Raw genomic sequence first — 25210 nt, forward strand, 5'->3', positions numbered from 1 at the left:
CAAAATATATTAGGATATACCGAAATCACAGATGAGTGTTTTGCAAAAAATCTAAAATATATCAACCAAATCAAATTGTGCTCAAGACATAAAGAACAGTTTATGTTTCCAGGGGAATTAATTGCAGACACCTTTAACCAAGTTTTATCAGAGATAAATAAACATAACGAAAGAAAGAAGAAGTTTTATCAGAGATAAATAAACATAACTAAAGAAAGAAGAATGCAAGCTGTCTTGACCTCTCGTATTAATTTGCCTTGGTATTCATTCTCAACCAGCAGGTGTTGATACCAGAGATGGCAGAGCTTATCACCTTCCTATTCATCATAATGAATGACGTTCTGTTTACCAGATCATATGCAAATGTTAGGCAGCCAATTCAATCTGACATGTTGTCAAGGCAGAAGAAAGTGATGAAGAAAGTTTTATGTCCAATAAACAACAATGACAAATTGACAAATGACAAAGAATGCTGCGGACTGGATTAGATTATGCCAATCATGGCCGTGTAAGAATGTTATGAGGTTTACAGAATTAGTAGACAACACTAGATTAGAAAGTGCATACGGTAAATAGAAAGTAGAAAATAAAGCAGATAAAGAATGTAGCATTCAAAGCTTGTGGAAGCAACTGGCTGCAGAGAGACTTGTATAGAATAACAAACAACAAATAACAAATTTCATGCTAGATAAATACAGATAAATAAAAACAGTAGGATAAACTAAAAGTGGGAAGATCATGTTGCAAACAAGACCAAATCAACATCACACACATTGCAGGGTTTAATTTAATCTGTGAGTCAAGTAAATATTAAAACACACTAGTGATTAAGGCTCCAAGGTGTAGGTTCCACAGTAAGGTGATATTTATTGTTGCACTAGCACGTCTTTTTGTTTGGCTCCTAAGACATTACAGCTGTACTTGTAATCAAATCAAATATATTAAGAAAAGCAGTATGTACAGTATGTACACACAATAAAAAGGAAGGGGGAATAAAGAACATTTCCGACCATCTGTCATGGATGGTTCAGGACAGGCAAGTGTTGGACCTAGCCCCTTTCGGAGCCCTCGGTTAGCTATTCTGAAGTTTGGACGTCGCTACCCTATAGGGTCCCTGATCGGTTATTAAGCCCTCCATGGGATGCAGATGTACATACCCTCCGTTCACGGAGAGCCACGGCGCCGCTTGTGTGTTGGTGAGATGTTTCAAAGATGCATAACACGGCTATAGGAGACAACGGAAACGTGTACGAAATCGCATTTACCACCGATGCTGTTAAGTACTTTTTTTGGCTTCTCTGAAATTCTCTCTTCCTCACTTCCTTGACTTTCCTTATTGACTTCCCATTGTACAGCCTCCCGAGCGGCGATTGGCTAGCTGCACGTCCTAGTTACTGCCTCTGATTGGCCGAGGCAGAGGACAGGCAGGTCGAATACAAGGGGGTTTATTAACCAAATCAGGATATCAACACAAGGAAACAAGGAAATACTAGGAGCAAGAGAAAACATTAGGAACATGGAATATCACGAGGAGCAAAAAAAACACTGACTTACTTTTACGAACGAACAAAGAACTGAAAACACAAGGTTCCACAGTAAGGTCATATTTATTGTTACTTGTGGTCTTATACCGGTGTTGCACATAAGACTAGCACATATTTTTGTTTGGCTCCTAAGACATTACAGCTGTACTTGTAAGTACAGCTGTACTTTGAGTCTCCTACCGGATAGACTCTGCCGGTCATGAAAAGCAAAAAATCTAATTTTTCTCCATTCATGGAGGATTCGTGAGGTGTGTAATTGATAGAAGCGTAAGTAATCTTTTGGGTGAACTACTTTAAAGGGATTGTGACATTAAAAAAAAGGTTTTGTAATTGTTCTTATTTTTTTTTAGGTTTTCTAATCTCAATTGCACCCAAAAAACATGAACTTTTAACATTCAGTAGATTTTCTGTGATCTGGGGGTTTCTGGCTCAAACAGGTGCTCTGATTTGCCGGCAGTTTGTGATGTAAGAGCCTGCAAATCCCATATATGCCAATGGGATTTGCCAGCAGATGTCACTGTTTTCACTGTGTTGCCTGTTTTCATTGTAGCTCAAAAGGCTTCCAAACCCCAAAGAAAACTTCAGACCACAGAAAATCCACTGAATGTTCAAAGTTCAGGTTTTTTGGGTGTAATTGAGGTCATAAAACCTCAAAGAAAAAGAAAAATAAATGAAAATGAATGTCATAAAACCTTTAAGATATTTGAAGGTGTAGCTTGTTGCGTTTTGTTTTGTTCTTTGTCTTTTTATTTTTGTCCCCTTTTTAATGTATGTCATGTGGTGTTTGTTTTTGAAATATTGAAAAATCAATGAAAAACTTGATCAATAAAAAAAAAAGCTTGAAGGTGACTCAGTGTTCATTGTATGTCTTGGACGGAGGAAAGATCACATCCACTGATGCACTTGACTGATCCGCACAACCCTGCAATGGAGCTGGAATGGTCTATTTGGGTTTATTAGTGTTTTGTACACATATTGGTAGATTAACATGGAGGATTTGACTGTGTCGCATTATAACTGACTGGGCTGTTTTAGCAAGGTGAAGTCATGGAGAATGAATTCACTGGTGCTGGCTTCAGTCTTTGAAGTCGTCAGACTTCCATTACCCTATCGCTGTTAATTGTAGTGTATGTATGTATGTATGTATGTATTTGGTTAAAATGGGTGGGGTTTAAAAAAAGGCAAAAGCTTGCTCTGGTGCACTGGCCTAAAAGTGGGTCCTTAAAAACTGCTAAAACGTCTGAAATGTATGTATGTAGGTATGTATGTATGTATGTATTTGGTTAAAATGGGTGGGGTTTAAAAAAAGGCAAAAGCTTGCTCTGGTGCACTGGCCTAAAAGTGGGTCCTTAAAAACTGCTAAAACGTCTGAAATGTATGTATGTAGGTGGGTATGTATGTATGTGTGTAGTATCATAAAACCTTCATATATTTAAAACAAATCCAAAATAAGGTTACCAGTGAAGGGCAAAATGCCTATTCACTGGGGACTATGCAAGGCAGAGGCGTCCACCCCCCTGAGTCCAAGTTAAGCTAGACCGCATACCTAAGTATGTATGTATGTATGTATGTATGTATGTATGTATGTATGGTGACTTTATGACAATTATTATTATTATAAGAAATGTGGTTTTGCTATTAAATATCTGCCAAATATCTTACCAATATTTGGCATTTTGCTTCTTGTATGTACAACGAAATAAAGCTTATTGATTCTTGTTTCTTCTAACGTGCTAATCCCTTGTGTGACTGTCCAGCGTAGAAACCTCAAAACGGCTACATACCATCATGTTGTGCAACTGCAAACATTCGCTGACAGCTGAGAAGAAGTAAAGGGTCGTTCAGAGTTTGTTAAATATAATGAATCATAGCCAAGACTCAAGTGTCTTTCTTGTATGTTTTTTTCTTTACATGGACCTCCTCTGGATTTTCTCTTCAAATAGAATCTTTCTGCCTTGCTCAACATCAAAGAGGGTAGAGGGGAACACAAAGGCCAAGATGAAGAAGATCAATGGAGAAGTGCAAGGAACTATGCACAGCATACAAATGGGGTTAAAAGGTCTCTATGTATACAGGCCTGCATGTGCATGTACACATGTGTGTGTTTATTCCCACAAGCACGGGTTTGCATGTGATTTATCTTTGTGTTTTTGTGACATGTAAAACCTGTTTTACATATTTCTTTCTGCTGAGACCAAAATGGACAAATGTCCAAAATGGACTGACTTCCCTAGCTCATTGTTAAGTGGATGGGTGTTCTTGATGGCACAGAGAGCTTAAAACATTTAAACTACCAGCTGAATAATTATGTCGTTCCTCTTACAGTACGTTTTAACAGCGGGCGACAGCCAGACGATTTTTCCGGAAGTGCATTATTTGTCAATGGGACCCGGCAACTACTGGCGATAGAGGCGATAGCAGGCGAACAGGCGATGGTCGAAAAGTGGGCGGAGGAATGTCGGCCGAAAAGATAGAAAAAATTCAACTTTTGGGCAACGTCACCCTGCGATAGTGGGCGATAGCCAATGAAATTCAAGCGACGCTCGCCGTTGGTCTCTGACAGTACGTTTTAACAGCGGGAGACCTTAGAGACCAGCGGCGAGCGTCGCTTGAATTTCATTGGCTATCGCCCAATCACCCACTATCGCTGGGCGATGTCGCCCAAAAGATGAATTATTTTTATCTTTTCGTACTGTACGGTCTCCCGCTGTTAAAACGTACTGTAAGGTCGCCCGCTGATAAAACGTACGTACGTTTTCACAGCAGGTGAGCATCGGCCGACACATCGCCCAATCTGCCCAATCGCCCAGTATCGCCTGAAAAGATGAATTATTTTTATTTTTTCAGGGCGACGTTGCTCCGCCCACTTTTCAACCATGGCCTGTTCGCCTGCTCTCGCCGGTAGTCGCCGGGTCCCATAGACAAATAATGCACTTCCGGAAAATTGGTCTGGCTGTCGCCCACTGTTCCTGCCATCTTACCATCATCTGTTGACCACTGCTGGTTAAGAAACAGGAGTCTGGACACAAGAGAAATCCGCTTATCGTGTAGTGCAGTGGTTCTCAACCAGTGGTCTGGGGACCACCAGTGGTCCTTGAAGGCGTTCCAGGTGGTCCCCAGCTAAATGATGGAGAGTTGATAACCAAATGGACCCAAATGTTTTTTTTGTTTTGTTTTTTACAACTTTGTTTATTGGTATTTTCACAGAAGCATTCAAATCAGGAGTTGAAAATAATGGTTTAACAGCTTCTCTTAATAAAAGTGTTCTCTTAATAAAAGTGTAATTTAGAAAATAGACACAATTAATTAATTTTCGACCCATATCGATGTTTAACTCTTGAGAGTGTAAAATGAAACCAAATGGACCCTTACAGGTCCATTTGACACTCTCAAGAGTTAAATTATTGTTAAACATCTGCATTACGTCTACACAATTTAGAGAAAGTAGAAGAATTGTCATTTTTATCAACATTTGCCGGTTATCTCTCCTAAGGGTACCACATCAATACAGCATGGGACAAAATCATATCCAAGTTCCAACAACAATACGTTTTGGGTCTGAAAGGCTAAATGTCATCAAATGGTGGTCCGTACGTGGCTCAAATGACGAATAAATAATAGGAAAATGGTTGAAAACCACTGGTATATGTTTGAGCAGACAAGTAATAATCTCTTCAGGCCTCAGGGCAGCCTACGGTGATCATCCCTCTCAAGGTTAATAATGACAGCCCATAAATCAATGTTCAAGTTATTTCGTTTACAGGCAGACAAACAAACGCAGACATGCATGTGTACACAGACAGGACCAATTACAATAGCATGCCACATGTTGCTGCAGGCAGGGTGAGGACTAAGGACTGCATCAGAAACAACAAAGTCAGTTGAACAGGAACCCAATACAACACTGTCAACACTACCAAACTAACCACAAGGCACAGACAGAGAATCAGTGAGAGAGATAGAAAACCTTGCCAAAGTCCCACCAATTTGAAGATGATACCGAAAGGAGATCTCCTCTTTCTGCTTGCTTCCATGACAACAGCAAAGAGGGGCCCCAGACCCCATGCCTTGAATGTAATGAATCACTGGCCCTGAAGTGCACATGCACATACTCACTCACTCCCTCACACGCAAGCACAGACATAAGCACACACGGACAGACACGTTGTAACACATGTGTATGTGCATACATGCACACACACACACACACACACACACACACACACACACACAGGGAGATATGCTTGTTTACACCAAAAGCGCAGATATTTTTCAACGGCTGGCTAAAAGAGAAGTTAATAGCATTCATATTATGACAGAGTACGGCAGTAGGTAGGACCAGCTCCAGCTCTGACATGCTTGATTAATGATTACTGGTTATTAGCCACACCTGGTTTGTGTGTGTGTGTGTGTGTGTGTGTGTGTGTGTGTGTGTGTGTGTGTGTGTGAGCAACAGAGAGCGAGAAACTCAGTCTACTATGAGTGTGCTATGATTTTGTAGGTCTGGGTTTCAGAGCACAGGGGGCGCTTGAATGAGACCATGTGTATAAGCCCAGACTCTGAACAAAAACATGTGATCCATTCAGTTTAGAGAAAGAGTGATGTTTTAAAGCAACAGATTGAGCACACATGGGGGCAGTCGGTGACACCTCTTCAGCCATAAGCTGGGAGAAAATACCTGCATAGAGTGTACATGTTGAATTTGGAAAATACTGGCCCTTGAAATGTACAGTGACGGCAACAGATGTCTAATCGGTCAAAAGTATAAGAAAAGTCAAATTCCACACATGCTTGACAGATCTTAAATTATACTTGTGGTGGTTATGTGTACTTTAGCCTGTGGCAATGAGAATGGTTCAGAAAGCGCTTATTACCAAAATGGCTGTATAAGGCAGTAAGATGCAAGCTGCTATTTAATGTTGAATTGGTGGAAAGATGGGGTTTACACAGGGGAGTAGCATGGCAACAAGGACTTGTTTATCTCTGATGAATCAGTGTGATATGCCATGTGTTACTAACCTATATATACACCAAAGCTTATCCTTTACCCATACACAAATGAATGCACAGATGAGCACACACACGCGCAGGCATGCATGTGTATTGTCTTCAGTGTAGGCTGCGCGAGCGAACACGCGCACACACACACACACACACACACACACACACACACACACACACACACACACACACACACACACACACACACACACACACACACACACACACACACACACACACACACACACACTTAAAATTGATTTTTCTTTTCCACAGTATGTATATGGGTACATTTCAAACTAAAGCACAAGTCAATACAAAAACTACCACTTTGTGGACGAAACCATGAAAAGCACAAGACTTGTTTACATCAGGGTCCACCATGTTCAATTCATCATAACCATTAAAGACGTTCAAATATACATATACGTTTTGTCACTTTCATATCATCTCTTTATTTTGACAGCCCAGCTCTGCTCTCTGGCCTGGTGGCCTATATTACTGGAACGTACTCCACCCATCCATGATCCAGCCATGTCCATCTATTTATCTATCCCTCCATTTTGTGCAGTATGCCGTTTCGTGCAAACCTCTCATGTTCAAGTGTACAGTTTCTACCAGCGACCTCTGACCTCCAGGCTTAAAGCATAGATTAGAAACTCTATGCACTCTGAACTCTGTGACAATTGAATTAGCCTTTGGGTTATCTTTATCTTGGAATCCCCATCCTTCTTTTAATTTGAGTGGCCTGCACTCTCATGCGAGTTCTGTGCATGCAGCCATGCAATGCAGTGAATTCTTTCTTTGAACATTAAAAATGTACTGCCTTGACATTGACAAACAAGTACTGCCATGCTATGTTTCTTCTCTCACAGGAGGATATATGTAGACATAATGTTTAAATAGTAGGCCTACGCACTATTCACTTGTTGGCGTTCCTTTCCCTCACACTTTGTTGGAGTACTCGTCTTGACTTTGTTGCTTATGTTTATCCCCATGCTGGCATGGAGTGTTTTGATTAATAACCAAAGAGAGGGAAACAACGACCCCTGGTGTTAAACTGTTATTGTAGATTAGAATGTAGATGTAGAGGGCTGCCTTACACTTACATAATCGACAGCAGTCACAGCAGGTCTTCTTTCTACAGCAGCTTGTCTCACAGTCTAGTGAAGTCTCGAATGTAAATTAGATCACACGGAGTTCTGTAATTCTAACAACAACATCATAATTCTCTCATGTGTGTTTAGAACACACACAGAGTTAATTTTCTCTGTAGACCTGCATTAATAAGCTGAATTACAAAAAAGGAGCTAGTCATTATGCAAATGGACCTTGGTGGAAGGAGTCATATGTTGGGGAGGGTTTTGAAACTGACAGACAGTAGGCTGACAGGAAATGGGGAGAGATGGGGGGTGACATGCAGTAAGGGCCGTTGGGATCGGGAGTCGAACCCGCAGCACACTGCCAGACTGGATTACCAAAAATCGCATATGTGCATAGAGCCTATTCATGCCATGGCAAAAGGGCCTTTCTGTGTGGAGTTTGCATGTTCTCCCTGTGTCCCCTATAGGTACCCTCACAAAAAACATGCAGTAATGCCAGCCGGGGCGCCTGATGGAGGGGAAAGACACTGGTCGGAATAACGTGTTCCTTCCACACGCTACGTCCGGCTGGGGAAAACTCCTGGTGAAAAGAAGCAGCTTGGACTACTCGTGCATAGAAGGAAGCATGAGGTCAGTCCGCTGCCCCCCCCCCCCCCCCCCCCCCCCCAGGTTGGCAGTACTTTTTCCAATTACTTGATGTTGTAACCTCAACTGCTGTGCCACCTCTGGGCGACTCATTTTCCCTGTGGGATAATAAAGGTACCCAGCACCAGCAAGCCAAATTACGTCATGATAACGTAATGATGGCGTCCTCCAGTGACTCCGGTGACGTTCAGGACAAGGCCAGATCACAGCCCATATTGGGATGATCTTTACGTCATTTCCAGAACGTCTTCACCAGATTAAATAATATAGCTTATTCTGGGCCAGATCTGACTAGTTATGATATGATACTCGAGACTTCACTGATTCGTCCAGGTCCTGACCGTGCTTGCTGGGTATTATCTATCTATCTACAGTATCTATCGATCTAATCAAAATTACATTGTATGCCTACAACTGCAAAGATTGTCAGTGCACTTCCGTTGATGAATAAGGATATACTGAATAGACTATTCTAAACAGATGATCACTTGTTTGAGACATTGTAGACTGGAACCTTTGATCATCCATTTAGATTAGGTGTGTGTATGTGTGTGTGTGTGTGTGTGTGTGTGTCTGTCTGTCTGTCTGTCTGTCTGTCTGTCTGTCTGTGTGTGTGTGTGTGTGTGTGTGTGTCAGTCAGTCAGTCAGTCAGACAGACAGACAGACCATCCCTATATCCTACACAGTCACATATATCCATTAATGGTCATAAACATTGCCCTTCTTTGCCTGCTACAAAAGAGCAGCACTCCTGTCTCTGTGTTATACTTTAAAGGTAGAGTAAGTGATTTCACTTAATTCAAATATCACTTATTTTTTTTGTTTTGTTGCGATAATCCTCTCTACTATAGAGTGTGCTGACCATATAAGGAGTTCCTCCCTGTCCCCAGTTAACCCCTGGGGGTCAAAAAACCTTAGGTTTCGTTTTTGACTATCCTGATTGGACGAAGGCTTAGGTCCCACAGCCAAAAACGAAACCTAAGGTTTTTTGAGTGAAATCACTTACTCTACCTTTAATATAGGTAATTAAATACTTTATGGGTGGCCGATGGTCCTTGACATACATGATTGACATTGACATGATGACATTTTTTATTACTACTATAATTGTCATAATTTAGAATTATTTTGTCTTTATTGTAATATATGCCAGTGTAAATAGTTGCCAATAGCAACAAGTACTAACAAAGCAAGCACTGAGGAATTCAGCCACATAGTATATACAATTTCCTGCTCACAAACCCTCCAGTAAACATCATGGATGTCCCTGTTATGTGAGATTTAATGAAATCCAAGCCCGGATTCAATATACAGACAGATTAGATCTGAGTGACACTTTACTGTCTACTTCACCCGCCTCAGGATACATTATCTAAGAAACGTCTCCCTCTCACACACACACACACACACACACACACACACACACACACACACACACACACACACACACACACACACACACACACACACACACACACACACACACACACACACACACACACACACACACACACACACACACACACACACACACACACGAGATTAGACCGTGTGGTTTCTTTACCTTGGGTCTGGGCCCCTGAATAGGGTCACGGGGCTACTTCTAGGGGGTATCCACATGATAAAAATAATAATGTGTTTTGGTCCAAGGGTGAAAGGCCACATTTCTCACCCAGATCTCAGGATGAGAAAGCATAAGTCACTCCAGGCTATAGATAACTCTGACAATTATAGTCCTCACAAACTGACTGACCTCACTCTCCAACATGCACACATTTAACGTGTGGAATTGAATTAGAAAGATGGCGCAGCGTGCAGGCACACATTGTCCCGAACCTATACGCACTATATCTTGTGCTGTGTCCTCTCTAAAAGGTCACACTTAACTAAACACAGGATCTATCACGGCAAGCTCGGCACAAATAACGTAAGAATTGCTTACATTGAGCCAGTGTGTTATATTCCCCATTACATAACAAATCATAAATAAGCAATTCTTAATTAGCGTGTGACCCTGACACAAACCAGGGGCGAACGGTATGAATAATACATGGAACGCTTGTCACACAAAAGCTTGGGTGACCGTGATAACGCTTTCTCCACTTTCAAAAGCACCCTGTATCATTTCCACACGTCTTGATATAATATTTTCACGGTTCAGATTCTCTTGATTCACTGCTGAATTTGTAGGTATAGACACGACAGTGTTTGGCTTTTAAAACCTGCCGTTTGGAGAGATGTACAGAACCAAGGATGCAGGCCGAGAGGACAACAAAGATGCTCCTGTGGCGACATTCCAGAGACCTTGTGATTGTTCCTCATCTTGTGATCACAACTTGTGATCAGTTTTGCTATCTGTAGCTAATAGCATTAAAATGAATGAAGCTCACATTATGCATGCGCACGCATGCACGTAAGCACACACACACACACACACACACACACACACACACACACACACACACACACACACACACACACACACACACACACACACACACACACACACACACACACACACACACACACACACACACACACACACACACACACACACACACACACACACACACACACACACACACACACACACACACACACTTTTGTTAAATAGCTGTATATTCTGACAGAAATCAAGTGTTTGTTCAGTAACAGGGGTCTCCTCGTCTTTCCACATCTTAAGTAAACACTAAACAGAACATGCATTTTCAGGTTGGGATCCCAATTTGACCCTATCAAGAGAGAGAACTCATACAGGATACAAGTGAAATTGGACGTGATGACGCGAAGAAATGAGCAGACAAAATTGGACCTGGAGCATTATAAATGTAAGCTATGGGTCCTCTCTCCTGATTGATGAAATTGGCAACTTACCTAAACATGTATGTGCCTTTTATTAAAGAGAGACAGGGAGACCCCTGTTATTCAACAAACACTACATAAATGATTACCCTCACACTTGTCATTGTTTAACTGTTTTTTGTTTTTTATCACACTTATATGTCATTTTTATTATGTATTGTATGTGGAACATTTACATTGCCTGTTATTTTTTTCATTTTTATTTTACTGAATTACTTATCATTGTCGATAATATTCTGAAACTGTCATACAAAAATGCCTAATAAAAACAGTATTAAACTAGAACTGCACTCTGCCGAGTGCATACTTGCTTGTTGCACACTAGTAGGCCATAAATGGCCTACTAGTGCGCAAGCAGAGCGCGCAAGTACTTTCGACCGCTGGAAAGTATCACATCTCAGTATCTCTGTGAAGGAACGTTTGAAATGTATAATCATTACGTGTAACTATTTGCTACCTAACTACTTTTTTACAGAAAAATGAATCATTGATATGTGATGAAAAAAAAAGGTATATAAACTGAATTAAAATATATTATACAGTATAATTATTGTATTACTTATTGTAAATTGTCAATTGTCATCTGTATAATCTGGTCCCAGCAGATACCACATTACGTCATCTTTGAGAGCTGGGACCAGAGTACACGGTGTGTATATGTATGACTAGCTCTCAGTGATGACGTAAGAGATATGGTCATCTGTGTAGTCTGGTCCCAGCAGACCAGGCACAGATTTACAAATTACAAATCACATTACAACTACATACAGAGTATGTAGTTGTAATTTGATTAGCAGTATACTGTGGTTACTTGGTTCCAAAAAGTGAAGCCAAGTTTTTTTCAACCGTAAGTCTGTGCCTGGTTTGCTGGGACCAGTTACAACATTACGTCATCGTTGAGAACTGGGACCAGAGTACATGGTGTGTATATGACGTAATGTTGTAACTTGTAACTAGTCCCAGCAAACCAGGCATACACTTACGGTGTATGACTAGCTCTCAGTGATGACGTAAGAGAAATGGTCATCTGTATAATCTGGTCCCACCAGATACCACATTACGTCATCTTTGAGAGCTGGGACCAGAGTACACAGTGTGTATATGTATGACTAGCTCTCAGTGATGACGTAAGAGATATGGTCATCTGTGTAGTCTGGTCCCAGCAGACCAGGCACAGATTTACAAATTACAAATCACATTACAACTACATACAGAGTATGTAGTTGTAATTTGATTAGCAGTATACTGTGGTTACTTGGTTCCAAAAAGTGAAGCCAAGTTTTTTTCAACCGTAGGTTTGTGCTTGGTTTGCTGGGACCAGTTACAACATTACGTCATCGTTGAGAACTGGGACCAGAGTACATGGTGTGTATATGACGTAATGTTGTAACTTGTAACTAGTCCCAGCAAACCAGGCACAGACTTACGATTGAAGAAAACTTGGCTTCACTTCGAAGAGACCAAGCGAAATGATTACTTGCGCGCTCTGCTTGCGCAAGTAATGATAATGAGTGGATAAAGAGGTGAAAAGTCAAGTTCTGTCACCGAAAGTTGCTATAGCACCACCTCATACACACAAATTATTCACAGGTGTTGATGAACATATTTAATAACTTTAATTATACCCAAATCAGCGGAGGTCTGATGGGACTGAAACATTGTCCAGCAGACCAGGCACAGATTTACAAATTACAAATCACATTACAACTACATACAGAGTATGTAGTTGTATATATACAGAGTATGTAGTTGTAATTTGATTAGCAGTATACTGTGGTTACTTGGTTCCAAAAAGTGAAGCCAAGTTTTTTTCAACCGTAGGTTTGTGCCTGGTTTGCTGGGACCAGTTACAACATTACGTCATCCTTGAGAGAGTACATGGTGTGTATATGACGTAATGTTGTAACTTGTAACTTGTAACTAGTCCCAGCAAACCAGGCACAGACTGTATGTAGTTGTTCTAGTTACAACTACATACAGAGTATGTAGTTGTAATTTGATTAGCAGTATACTGTGGTTACTTGGTTCCAAAAAGTGAAGCCAAGTTTTCTTCAACGGTAAATCTGTGCCTGGTTTGCTGGGACTAGTTACAACATTACGTCATCCTTGAGAGAGTACATGGTGTGTATATGACGTAATGTTGTAACTTGTAACTTGTAACTTGTAACATTACGTCATATACACACCATGTACTCTCTCAAGGATGACGTAATGTTGTAACTAGTCCCAGCAAACCAGGCACAGATTTACCGTTGAAGAAAACTTGGCTTCACTTCGAAGAGACCAAACGAAACGATTACTTGCGCGCTCTGCTTGCGCAAGTAAAAAAAGAAATGATTACCCTATGAGAATATGAATAAGTGACAAATGCATTCTTGATTCTAATCTGATATCTTCACTCTGATATGTGTGAGAGTTTGTGGATTTTCTTCTGCCCAGGTCCAATGCTTAACCCAATGCACAAATCAATTATGCCAGAAATGGCAGATAACACAATGTTATAGTTCCAAGTTCGATGGTTAGTGTGGAACAGACATACTGTAGATGTAGATCAGAGATAAAAGCTATGTTAAAATGTTAGAAACTGTTAAAATGCAGTCTGATATCAATGCAAAAGACACATGCACGCATTCATGCATGCAGGCAGCCAGGCACACACGCAATCACTATCATCAGCCTCAACTTGCCCTCAAGCAACACTAAAGACACAATCTAAATCAGGGGTGCACAAACATTTTCAGATTTAATTTAATTTAATTTCAAAGTGAGGAATAAAGCATTTGTGCAGTGATATTTTTTTCAGTGCAGACAGGACAAACATGCAACACCTTTGTTACATACCAAAGCTTGTGCATAAAATGCATGTAACTCTGCCAGGCAGTAAATAAAGAATATATGCAAAAAAATATGTACATCATTGCCATTCTAATGTTGCTGTCCCTCAACCCCAATTGATAACTCTCCTAACCAGAGTTCACAAGCCACTGTTTGTGCACCACTGATTCTGATGTGACTAAATCTAATGGACAGGCCAATGGAAATTTCCTCTAATGTCAATAGTAGGTCATATTATCATTATGGGCACTCTCCATTTCCATGCAGTGAATGGAGGGTGTGAACAAGTAGAAGAAATATAGGTCGTTCACACATGACTAGCATCAGAGACAGAGATGATTTAGCTTCACAGTTACTTTTGAATCATTCATTACATGGCATTACATTAAAGTAGGTGACAATACTATCACAAGAAAGGACAAAATTACCTATTAATTTAGGTAATTAGGTTCCATTCTGTAACCTTTCCTGTGCTAAAATGGCTACCAATGTAATAAAAAATGGCAACCAAAGAACAAGATTCCTGTACAGGATCTCCTCACTGGTCAACAAAAACACTTTTGAAGACCCTAACAGGAGCCCTCATACAAGGTTTCTTTGACTATGCATCCACCTCTTCGTACCACAGCACCTCAAAGGCCCTTAAAACAAGGCTCCAGACGTCCCAAAACAAACTGGTCAGGCTCCTACTTGGCCTCTCAGACTCTCAGAGGGTTGACAACTGAATACAGCAGCTTGCAATGGGCCTGGTCTTCAAGCTTCACTACACTACTAAGATACTCATGTATCCTTAAAAAAAGACTTCCTTAATGTAAACAAAGTCCATGATCACAACACCAGAGGGAGTTCCACAAACCCAGATTCAGTTCAAACAAGGGGTTAAACTATTTTCGCTCCTAATATGCCACTAAAATGTCCTACCAATAGCCGTTAAGAAATGTGAGTCCATAGACTCCTTCAAAACCGCTCTCAAAGAGCACTTACGGGCAGCTATAAAGTCCCCCTCCCCCCTATTTTTGAGGGGCGCTAGCCAATCCTATGCCCAGCTTTGAGTGTTTGTGTATACTGTATACACAAACATTGAAGACAAAAGTGTGTAAACACAAACATTGAAGTGAGAACGCAAATTGTGATTGGACGGAATAAGATGATGTACAGTATGATAAGAGCACCCCTCAATTCACATGGATGTGATGTTTCTATACTGTACATATTTTCCCTTATTTTCTAACCGTGTATATGATTTGTGTATATCTTCCATGAATCATCTCCATGGTTACTTTTGCATCATTACATGGCTTAGATCATGAATGAATGATGTATACATACAAAGGGGGAAAAACATATACAGTGAGGGGAAAAAAGGGAAAGGGTGGGGGGGTTCAGATTTTACGGGGGGGCAGTTTTCGAATTGCAGCTGTCCCTTGTGACTCTTTAGGTATTAAGTATGATCAATTTACGAAAAAAACATAGGAAGTTTAAATATGGAGGCGGTTTCTGCCCGACAGCAACAATATTGATTTACTACAGTACAGTAGATTGCAACAAAATAACAGTACTATAAGTATCTAAGCTGGCTGATTATAAACAAATACATTGATATTTCAGATATAAGATGTATATGGACTATTATGTGATTAGTGTAACTAACCATTTTGAAACACGGTATTCCTATTTTGGACATGTCATTATTGTTTAGAAAATGTCCAAAACAAAATATGATATTTTCTGACATAACACTCTTTTTACTATCTTTGAAACAACCATAAGCTATGTAATGGTACCAGATGTCCCCAGAAGTGATTCCTTTGAGTCTGGTTGCCATAAAAGATTGTGATAGCATTGGTCTGCATGCCTTCCGACACTCAGACGGCCATTATCACACCCTGTGTTTACAGCCGAACAACTGTACCGTGTCTTATGTTTCATGCTAATTCGACACCTGTGAAGAATCCACAATGCAGTCACACTAGAGAAGGGCGTTGTAAGGGTATAAAGTTAAGTATAAACAAAGAAATGGACGCTTGTCCCAAAGATGTTTTGTATCTGGCATTAGGTTATCATCAGTACAATATCTCATTTTACTGCACAAGGACACGGCAACCCAGGAGATGCAGATGCTGTTTCTCATCTTTTTTGACAATGTATATCATATAATGGATGAAGGGCTGAATAGGAAAGTGATGATATAACATGGTATTTATTTACAACCAACAGGATGTAGGAGACTGACAATAGATAGTACTTATTGTACGCACATAAAGAACGTCCTGTATACACACACACATCCACTATAAGGTTGCACTTGCAAGTTCATGTCACCTCAGTGATTTTCCTAAACTCCTACTCCCATTTGATTCAAGTGTAGATCACTAAATGGACCTTGATTTACTTTATAGCACACACATACTATGCTGACTGTAACTGGGGCTTGTATGCTATATGTGTGGAAATTATGTATGCGTGTGCTGTGCATACGTGCATGCATGCATGAGTGATTTAAAAATGATTGATGAAGACCATTTGTTCTCATGTTTAAGCTCTTGTTTGAAACTTTCAGCAGTAAATGTTACAGGAAAATCACTGATGACTAATAATCATATTTGAACTGGGGACCCCCCACCCTGACAAGCACTTGGAATTGTAGGAGGTGAGGCATTACATTTAGTTTGACTCAGTTCCACAGATATTGTAAAAAAAAATAGCCGCTCGTACATTGCGAGGCTCAGACAGTAGATAAGAGATAAGATGCAAAATAAGGTAAGGTCTTGCGTGATCTGCTATGGATCAGTTGGAGCGTAATTTTCAATTACTCCAACCAACCAACAAAACCACAGCAGCTAATCACAGGCAACTGTCCTCCTGACACACTGACAGTCTGACACACATCTGCTAGTAGGCTTACGACAAAAAGGCATCTATAAAACCTTTCTTTGTGAGGGCATATGGAGGCTAACGTGTTGAGTACAACATAATGTAAACTACCGGTATGTATGGCAACCTTTTGGAACTCAGTTCCAAGAACACAGTTCTTCATAGGATTTGAGGACAACTTGATGGCATTAATAAAAATTGGTATAGGAAAATATGTTTGTACTGAGGCACAGGACATTGGGACTGACCCTGTTATATGAATTGTAAATGGAATGGTTGAGTCATTTATTCATCACAAACCATAATAGAGATGTGGAACAGTGAGGGTTCATTCCAACTCTTTTCAACGTGATGACACACGTCCGCCACGCTGACCTCTGAACCAGGTCTCCATGGAGACGTCTGGTTGTCACACCAACCACCTCTGCCGGACAATGGCAGAAGCCGCTGCCAATCTCAGCTAATATATAACAGATAAACACCTTTGTGTGACCGACGGATAGAAAGAGCGAAGGCAATTTGCTCCGAAAATTGGGATAAAGCAGCAAACGGAAGTGGACGGTGAAAAGGAGTGCGGAGCGCGTGTGAATTAATGGACACGCATGTGAGTCGTGCTGTGCGCTGACCTTTAAACACCTGATGTGTTCTCTCACTCTCTCTCTGTTTTACTTCTTTGTCGTGGACAAAGCTCATAACAGAGATGGGCGCCTAGGTTGCATAATAGATTGTGGAAAAAATTATTTGATTATGAAAGATAAAATTCACCCCCTTCTTTATCGCCATCTTAGTCCCAAAAGATGTGGATAACGAAAAAACCACTCTTTTGAAGTCAGGGGTGCTTTATCATCATAAAGGTCCCATGGGGCAGAAGAGAAAACAGTAATACAATTACCAGATGAAAATACTAATGTTCTGGTCCCAATGAAACAATAATCAGATGAATTTGAAATATGAGACACACCATATATGACAAGATGTTTTTATGTTTACAATATCTTTTGCACTTACTGTACAAGCCAAGGTGATATCAAACTGTAAGGCAGATTTGCTCATTAAAAACGAATTAAAAACTCCCCATTGTGAAACCCATTGACGACCCGATTCTAAAAAGCCTTCTAAATCCTAACTGTTTTCTGAAAACCCTATTTTGCTATATATAGTTGCTGTCGGGCAGAGACATCTTTCTCCAAATATTTGTTTTTTGACTTTTTTTGTAAATTAATGCGGATAAATTAATAATCTGGAATTGACTGTGGAGGTTGGTCACATTGGTACAGGCAACTTCTGCCAAGTCAATGACTGCTGATAGCACTTGGATGGAAGGGAGTCATTCAGGCAATGATTTCAAAAGAAAGAAATCCTTGTTGGGTCTGTAAAAGTTTCATGTAGTGGTTGTTGGGTCTGAAAAAATGCTTATCTGAAGTGTATTGAGAGTCATGTCTCCAGCTCTTTTCCTGCCTAGCCTTACACTCAACTTGAAAAATGCTGTACTATTGTAGTTATGTTAAGCTGTTTTTCTGTTTTTTTTTGTGTTATGTTTTTTGTTTCTTTCTTCCGTTTTTTTTTCATTGATTCGTATGTTTGATTTGTGTTTGATTATTCATTATATTAACAAAAATATGAAGAGTTTGTATGAAGTACTTCCCCCTAGGCCAAGGGAGCCATTATGGGCTCTTCAGGTCTTCAGGCAGGATAGTTCTCAAATTCTGTTCGAAGCCCGACCAGACGTTTTCGTGCCGGGGCGGGCCTAAAATGTATTCTGAGCCGGGCCTCGGGCTCCATGAAAAAATATATATATTGATTTATTTTTAAATAAGGAAAATAATAATTCTGTTCTGTCTGCTTGTGCATTTATCTATTATGAAGATGGTGCTGACTGGGGTTTCACTTTTACTCTGTGATAGAGTTCTCAAATTCTGCCCAAACCCGACACAACGTTTTATAGGGCCAGACCACTTTTATAGGGCCAGGCCAGCCTTAATTTTCAGGCCCGTGGAGAACACCTGCTTTGACCCCCGACCTGGAAACTGGATCCTGAACAAGCACCCTAGAATCGAACCCCAGTCTCCGGCATGGGAAACAAATTAAGTATACATTAATCAGCCAAAGGAGAATCCCCCTGAGGCAAGGGAGGTACAGTATTGGGCTTTTGGGGTTCAGGCAGGCCTACTCTACTATACTATAGTAGTACTACAATGAGTGGTGATATTTATTGCCACAATAATAATCAGCATTCTATCACAGAGGTTAGTTATGTTGTTTTTTTCTTGTGACAACATGCCCAGCAGAGACCATGGGAATAAGTTGGAAACAATTGACCCAAGGCGACCTTTTACTTTAGCATGTTTGCACATAATAAGTAGCAAGTGGGCTCACCTTAAATGAACTGCAGTCCCTATACTATAGGGACCTGTCAACCCACATGCCAGAAGCACTAGCCTAGTTTGCAAAGTCAGTTCGATTTAGGTCAAGATCAGAACACAAGCATTTCTTTGTCCCACACTCTATTTAAAACATGGAACTGGTGGCAGTTTAATAATCACAACAAAATGATTGTCATTTCCTGTGTGCACTTGTACTTTTGCTGTACATTCTATAGATTGCAGATTCAAAATAAATACATAAATCTGTACTGGAATTATTTATGGCACAAAATATAATATGCAACAAAAAAATGCTCAGGTTACAATGTCAACAGAAAAGTGAGATCTCTGTGATGTTTGTGAAGCTCTCCTTACAGCTATACAAAAGATGTTTTATCAATGCAGAGTGATTTTCATTTGACACCACACAACAGGTATCAAATATCGGTAGATACATTTCACTATCTCTTATGCTGAGTTCTAGCCAGCAGTGGGAACTTGGATGGCCTCGTTTTCATAATAAAGGGTACAGTAGGCTAACACATCATCATATCTGTGTGAAGATTACATCAGCAAAATACAGTGAATGTACACACTACAGTAGCCTATAACCCTATATGCACTCTACTACTGTATCACTGACACATTTTCAGAAAGGAGCTGATTCCAGGCAGAGTTGGAAACAATTAACCCGGGAGAACCTTTTACTTAGCATGATTGCACATATGGGCTCACCTTAAATGAACTGCAGAGATATAATATAGGCAGGGCCTAGGGGGGACTGCTTGATAAGCCACATGTTCAGCACTAGCCTATATGCAAGTGCAGGTTCGATTAAGGTCACATTTCTAAGTTTAGCCTATATGCAAGTGCAGGTTCGATTAAGGTCACATTTCGAAGTTTATGCGATTGAAATGGTTCCCATTTCCTGGCTGCACTGTTTACAAAGGAAGAGAGAATGCACTTGTAAACATGTAATTCTTTATGGTATCTCAGGCCACAATGTCAACAGAACAATTAGCCCCTCTCGAAACCCTCCATAAAGCTTTTATGAAATTTGGCTGTACTGAGTCTACAAAATGTCAGAAACTTCAGTACCATTTGGGTTCTGCTTGTGGGGCTACAGAACAATAGATCTCGGATGTTTGAAGCTCTCCTTATAGGGCTGTACAGGAGCTATTTTATCCATGCAGTGATTTTCATTTGATCCTACACGGCGGGACACTATCAGTTAAGTGAATTACAAATTATGTCAATCGAGGTTAACTGCAGAGCTTAATACATCTTTACTGCACACTGAACTGGACTGAACTGTCATAGTTACTCATCTACTCATGTTGATGAGTGTGCGGAGGCACAGCAGAGGAATGGGAATGATTTAGTTAGGCTCACCGTAGGTCAGCAAAACCATAAAATATACAGTTATGCCATTTACACAGCTGCCAAAGCGAAAGGAAGATGCAACTGACCTGTGAAGCTGTGATGATCCATCATGACCGCATTGACCAACATTATGGTGATGACCAGATGCAGGGCCTTGGTCGTCCTGTGATTCAGTATGGTTCATTCATTGCCTGTATGTAAACAAGTTCAGAATAGATAAACTGTCTCAAAACTTCAGCGGTTAACCATGCCCTCTAGTGTTCAAGTATTCTTAGCCGTTTTCTTCCTTGCTCTATAGTGACTATGTCTATATCGCCGTGGTTCCCAAACAATACGAGACCCAAAGAGCAGTGTTAAATTTTTCCACAATATTTTGATTTAGTCTTTTGAACAACATAACCATTGACCATTTAGTCCCATTTAGTCTTCTGAAAAACCTTAGTCGACTTAGTCTTTATAGTCAGAGATGCAGAAATTAACTAGAAAAAGTGCCCTTCTGGGCACAGGACACAGGTCTCCACCAGGAGGATAGGAGAGTGTGTTGTTTATGGAGTAATTTAAACATGTTTGTTTGGGTTTGGATGTGTGTGTGTGTGTGTGTGTGTGTGTGTGTGTGTGTGTGTGTGTGTGTGTGTGTGTGCGTGCGCGTGTGTGCGTGCGAGAGAGAGAGAAAGAGAGAGAGAAATAAACAGAGAAAATGAATACAGCACACACATGTTTATGTAATTGTCTCTTTATGTATATTTACCAGTGGATGACTGTGTGACCTCATATAGGCTACTATGCCTGAGAGTGAGAGCAAACAGACAGAGAGGAGTAAACGCTGTGACCTTTCCATCTCTCTCTCTCTCTCTCTCTCTCTCTCTCTCTCTCTCTCTCTCTCTCTCTCTCTCTGTCTGTCTGCCTGTGTCTCTCTCTCTCTCTCTCTCTCTCTCTCTCTCTCTCTCTCTCTCTCTCTCTCTCTCTCTCTCTCTCTCTCTCTCTCTCTCTCTCTCTCTCTCTCCTCCCTGATGAATATAGGGCTCTCAAATTAATTACACTGTGTGCTCTTATATCATATTCAGATGTATGGTGTTTTTAATGAATGCAAAGAATAAGATGCACAGAGAATGTTAACACTCAGATAGGGAGAGGCAGGGCTGTGCATGGGCTAAGGTTTGGTGGAGCTCAGCTGTGCGCTGAGTCAAATCAGGGAGAGTACCAGCTGGCACTGTTCCAGCCTTTTCATTACAGTTTTTCACGATTGTTAACACACGTTTTTCACAACCTAATGGCATTCTCGTTTTTTATCCTATTTTTAGACGGCGCCGGATGAGAAGAGCCCAACTCTCCGCTCCCATCCTCACTACTTTCTACAGGGGAACTATAGAGAGCATCCTGACAAACTGCATCTCTGTCTGGTCTGGAAGCTGCAATGAAGCAGACTGGAAAACAGTACAGAGAGTAGTGAGGACAGTGGAGAAAATCATCCGGACATCACTGCCTTCCATCAGATCAAGGACACTGTGCACTCTGTCTAGTTTGAAGTTTTATAATTTTTGCGTTTTTTACAATGCCCAATTGCCTTTACTTTTGCCAAGTTGACTACACAGGTAGGAAGACGGAAGAGGTCAGAGGTGGGTTGGTACCTGCGTGTCTGTCTGACTGACTGACTGACTGACTGACTGACTGACTCACTTCCGTCACAGGTCATTACGAAAATATAATAATGACTACTCAAAACAAAACATAATAGAAATTCAGATTTATTTCTCATTAGTTTTACTAGACCTGTACGTGCCCGTCGGCTACCGGCCTACTTGAGAACGATGCAACTTGGGAACCTAATAATACCTTTTGTCAACTTGTCATATAGCATAGTCAGTATCAAGGTCAGTATCATGTCAGTATCATAGTCAGTATCATAGTCAGTATCATGGTCAGACGTGATGACCATGTCACAGCCAGGGATGGAAGACGTCCCTGTGACTGGGATGGTAACACGTTACCATGGTAACATGGTATCATGGTGGTAACATGACAGGTCTGCTGTGACAGGGCCTACCACCATTAGGTGCTGTGAGAGGAGCCTAATGTGACAATCCCTGATATACAGTATATTTATACAATGGTACATTTTGTTTATCTCCCTGGGAAGTAGGCTGATAATTAGAGGGAGAGTATCAAATAGTCATAGAGTCCTTTAAAGTCATAAAATGTATAATAGCTGAGCACTTCAGGAAAATAAACTGGAGCACTCACTTGGTCTGCATCCTGAATACATTCCAAGCATTATAGTTTTGCACGAAAAACACTTGTGACGGCTATGTCCGTTTTTAGCCCAAGGAGTGTTTTTTGTGCAAAACGAATGCTTGGAATGGATTCAGAATCATGAAAACCCCCTAGTTTGACATGTCACATGCTACTTAAAGCATAATGAAATTTAGAAAATGTTGCCTTATATTGGTTGTTGATGGTACCCCAACTTTCAACAGCTGTCAAAAATTCCCCTAGGGTTGAATAGAAACCAATGTGCGATATGTTTGTAGACACCTTTACAAACACATTGGTGAAGAAAATTCTTGGTAAGAAATGTATTCCCAGATTTGACATTATTCTGATAATATTCCCTCACTATACCTTCTGCTGGCTGAATCACAGAGGACTAGCTAAACATGTATGTTTAGCTACTACAGTAGACTGTGTTGTTTGCAACTTCAGCTACAGGTTCATCAATTCCACATTGGCAACAGTTGGATTGTGAAGTTGTACCTTGTTTTCATGGCTGATAAGTGTGTGGTGTGTGCCCTCTGCTGACAACCTGAGGGACTGCTGCTTTTTATCACGTTACAGTCCAGCTAGCCAATTTCCAAAGCAGTGTCAGCTGAGAAGTGATGTTTACATCACTTCTCAGCTGATACAGTATCTTGAGCATTGCCTAACATGTCAATGTGAAATTAAGACATTTTTTAATGATTAATTGCTTTACTTACAATACCAATGATGAGTTAAAATGCTGACATGAGCTTTGTGTGGTAATGTTTCTGAGCTGTGGCACACAGCAGTGTTTGAACTGTGTAGCCTTTCACTGTGATTGATCTACAGTGAGCTACAGTTTTAACTTGGCTGTGATTGGTTTACCCGGGAGATACAGATATTTTGTACTCATGGGACATAGTATGCATATAAAAACTAAGGTAATTAACACAGTTAAAATTAATATAAATGTGAAACAAAAGCTTTTGCAATCAATAAGCACAGCTTAGTAGTCAATGTCTGAGTGGTTTATTAGAATAAGAAAGTTGACACAGAGCAAAGTCTCCATGCAGAGTTGCAGACCTCGGGACAATGTGGAAAATGGTGTACAACTGGGGAAGAGGAGGAAGGGGTTTGTGGTGTGTGTCTGTTGTATATGTCTTGTATCATCATGTGTGCATGTGTCTGTCTGTGAAACGTATCGGCTGCAACTGAATAAATCCCTGTCTTGTGAAAATGAGAAGCAGTGGTGGAAAGTAACTACCGGTATAGACTAAGTACACTTACTCAAGTACTGTACTTAAGTACAATTTGATTTTTTTTTGTTTTACTTTACTGGAGTATTTCCAATTTCCAATACTTTCCACTACAATTATTTGGAAACTTTATTTACTAGTTACTTTGCAGATTATTATTTCAAAACATACATTAACCACTTCGAATTTAAACTTTGGCTCGCGACGTATTGTGAGCTTGTAGATCGTCTATTTTCAAAAGATTTGGATACATTTCAAACCTGTGAAATGAAACATTCTGCATAATGGATACTTTAACTTTTGGTACATTTTGATGCCAATACTTTTGTACTTAAGTATTGATACTTTCACTTGTGTTGTTAGGTGTGTGTGCTGTGCAGTTGTTCAAAGGGTGCATGCACGTGTTGTGTGTTGAGTGACGACAGACAGATTTTTATTTATTCTTTTTTTTGCAGTAACAAGCACACACACACACACACACACGCTCGCACGCACTTGCATGTACTGTACAAATTCACACGTCGCTACGTCTGTACACACAGAGGCTGTGTTGTCATGCAGCTATACTGCACTTTAAATTACACATAAGCATCAAGGTTCTGTACACGTAGTAGGGGACATGTGGTGTCTGTGTTATGTTAGCGGGTCTCGCCCCTCCCCAGGTGTCCCCAGAGAACCTGGGGCCCAGCTCCGGGGGTCCCCAGAGAACCTGAGGGGTGGGTGGGGTGGGGGGGCCCAGCCCTCTGGTGAGAATACCAAAGGACGGCAGGTTTCCTTCACAGTAGCAGGAGACGCTGAGCTGGTGTCTCTTTTTGTTAACTCCAGTCTGTAAAGGAGTTCACTTCTCTCCTTATCTCCTCCTCCTCCTCCTCATCCTCTTTGCTCTTCAAATTCAGCACATATCAGGAGAAAGTACTGAGTTGGAGCTCACAGTACCATTTCAACATCATTGTCAATAGAACAATAAGAATGATCGTCAGCGAGTTCATTGTCTTCATTGCCATCATAAAAAAAGAAGGGGGGAAAAAATAAAACACTCGCCAGAGATAAAAATCCAAATCATATACAATAATATTACACAGAATTCCAAAACCAATAACTTTTATCAT

The 25210-nt window shown here is 40.6% G+C and overlaps 1 protein-coding gene across 3 annotated transcripts in view; it reads right to left on the reverse strand.

Annotated features, from left to right (window-relative positions):
• Positions 1 to 23877: 23877 nt before the first annotated feature.
• Positions 23878 to 25210, reverse strand: part of sema6bb (sema domain, transmembrane domain (TM), and cytoplasmic domain, (semaphorin) 6Bb) — a 176738-nt gene continuing 175405 nt past the window's right edge. For all 3 annotated transcript variants that reach the window (XM_080770842.1, XM_080770841.1, XM_080770843.1), the window contains one exon: positions 23878 to 25210. This exon is cut by the window's right edge and continues 5177 nt beyond it. The gene's annotated coding sequence lies outside the window, so the exon portion shown is untranslated.

The sequence above is a fragment of the Protomyctophum bolini genome, assembly GCF_963924005.1.
Source record: "Protomyctophum bolini genome assembly, chromosome: 8".
NCBI classification, from domain to species: Eukaryota; Metazoa; Chordata; class Actinopteri; order Myctophiformes; family Myctophidae; genus Protomyctophum; species Protomyctophum bolini.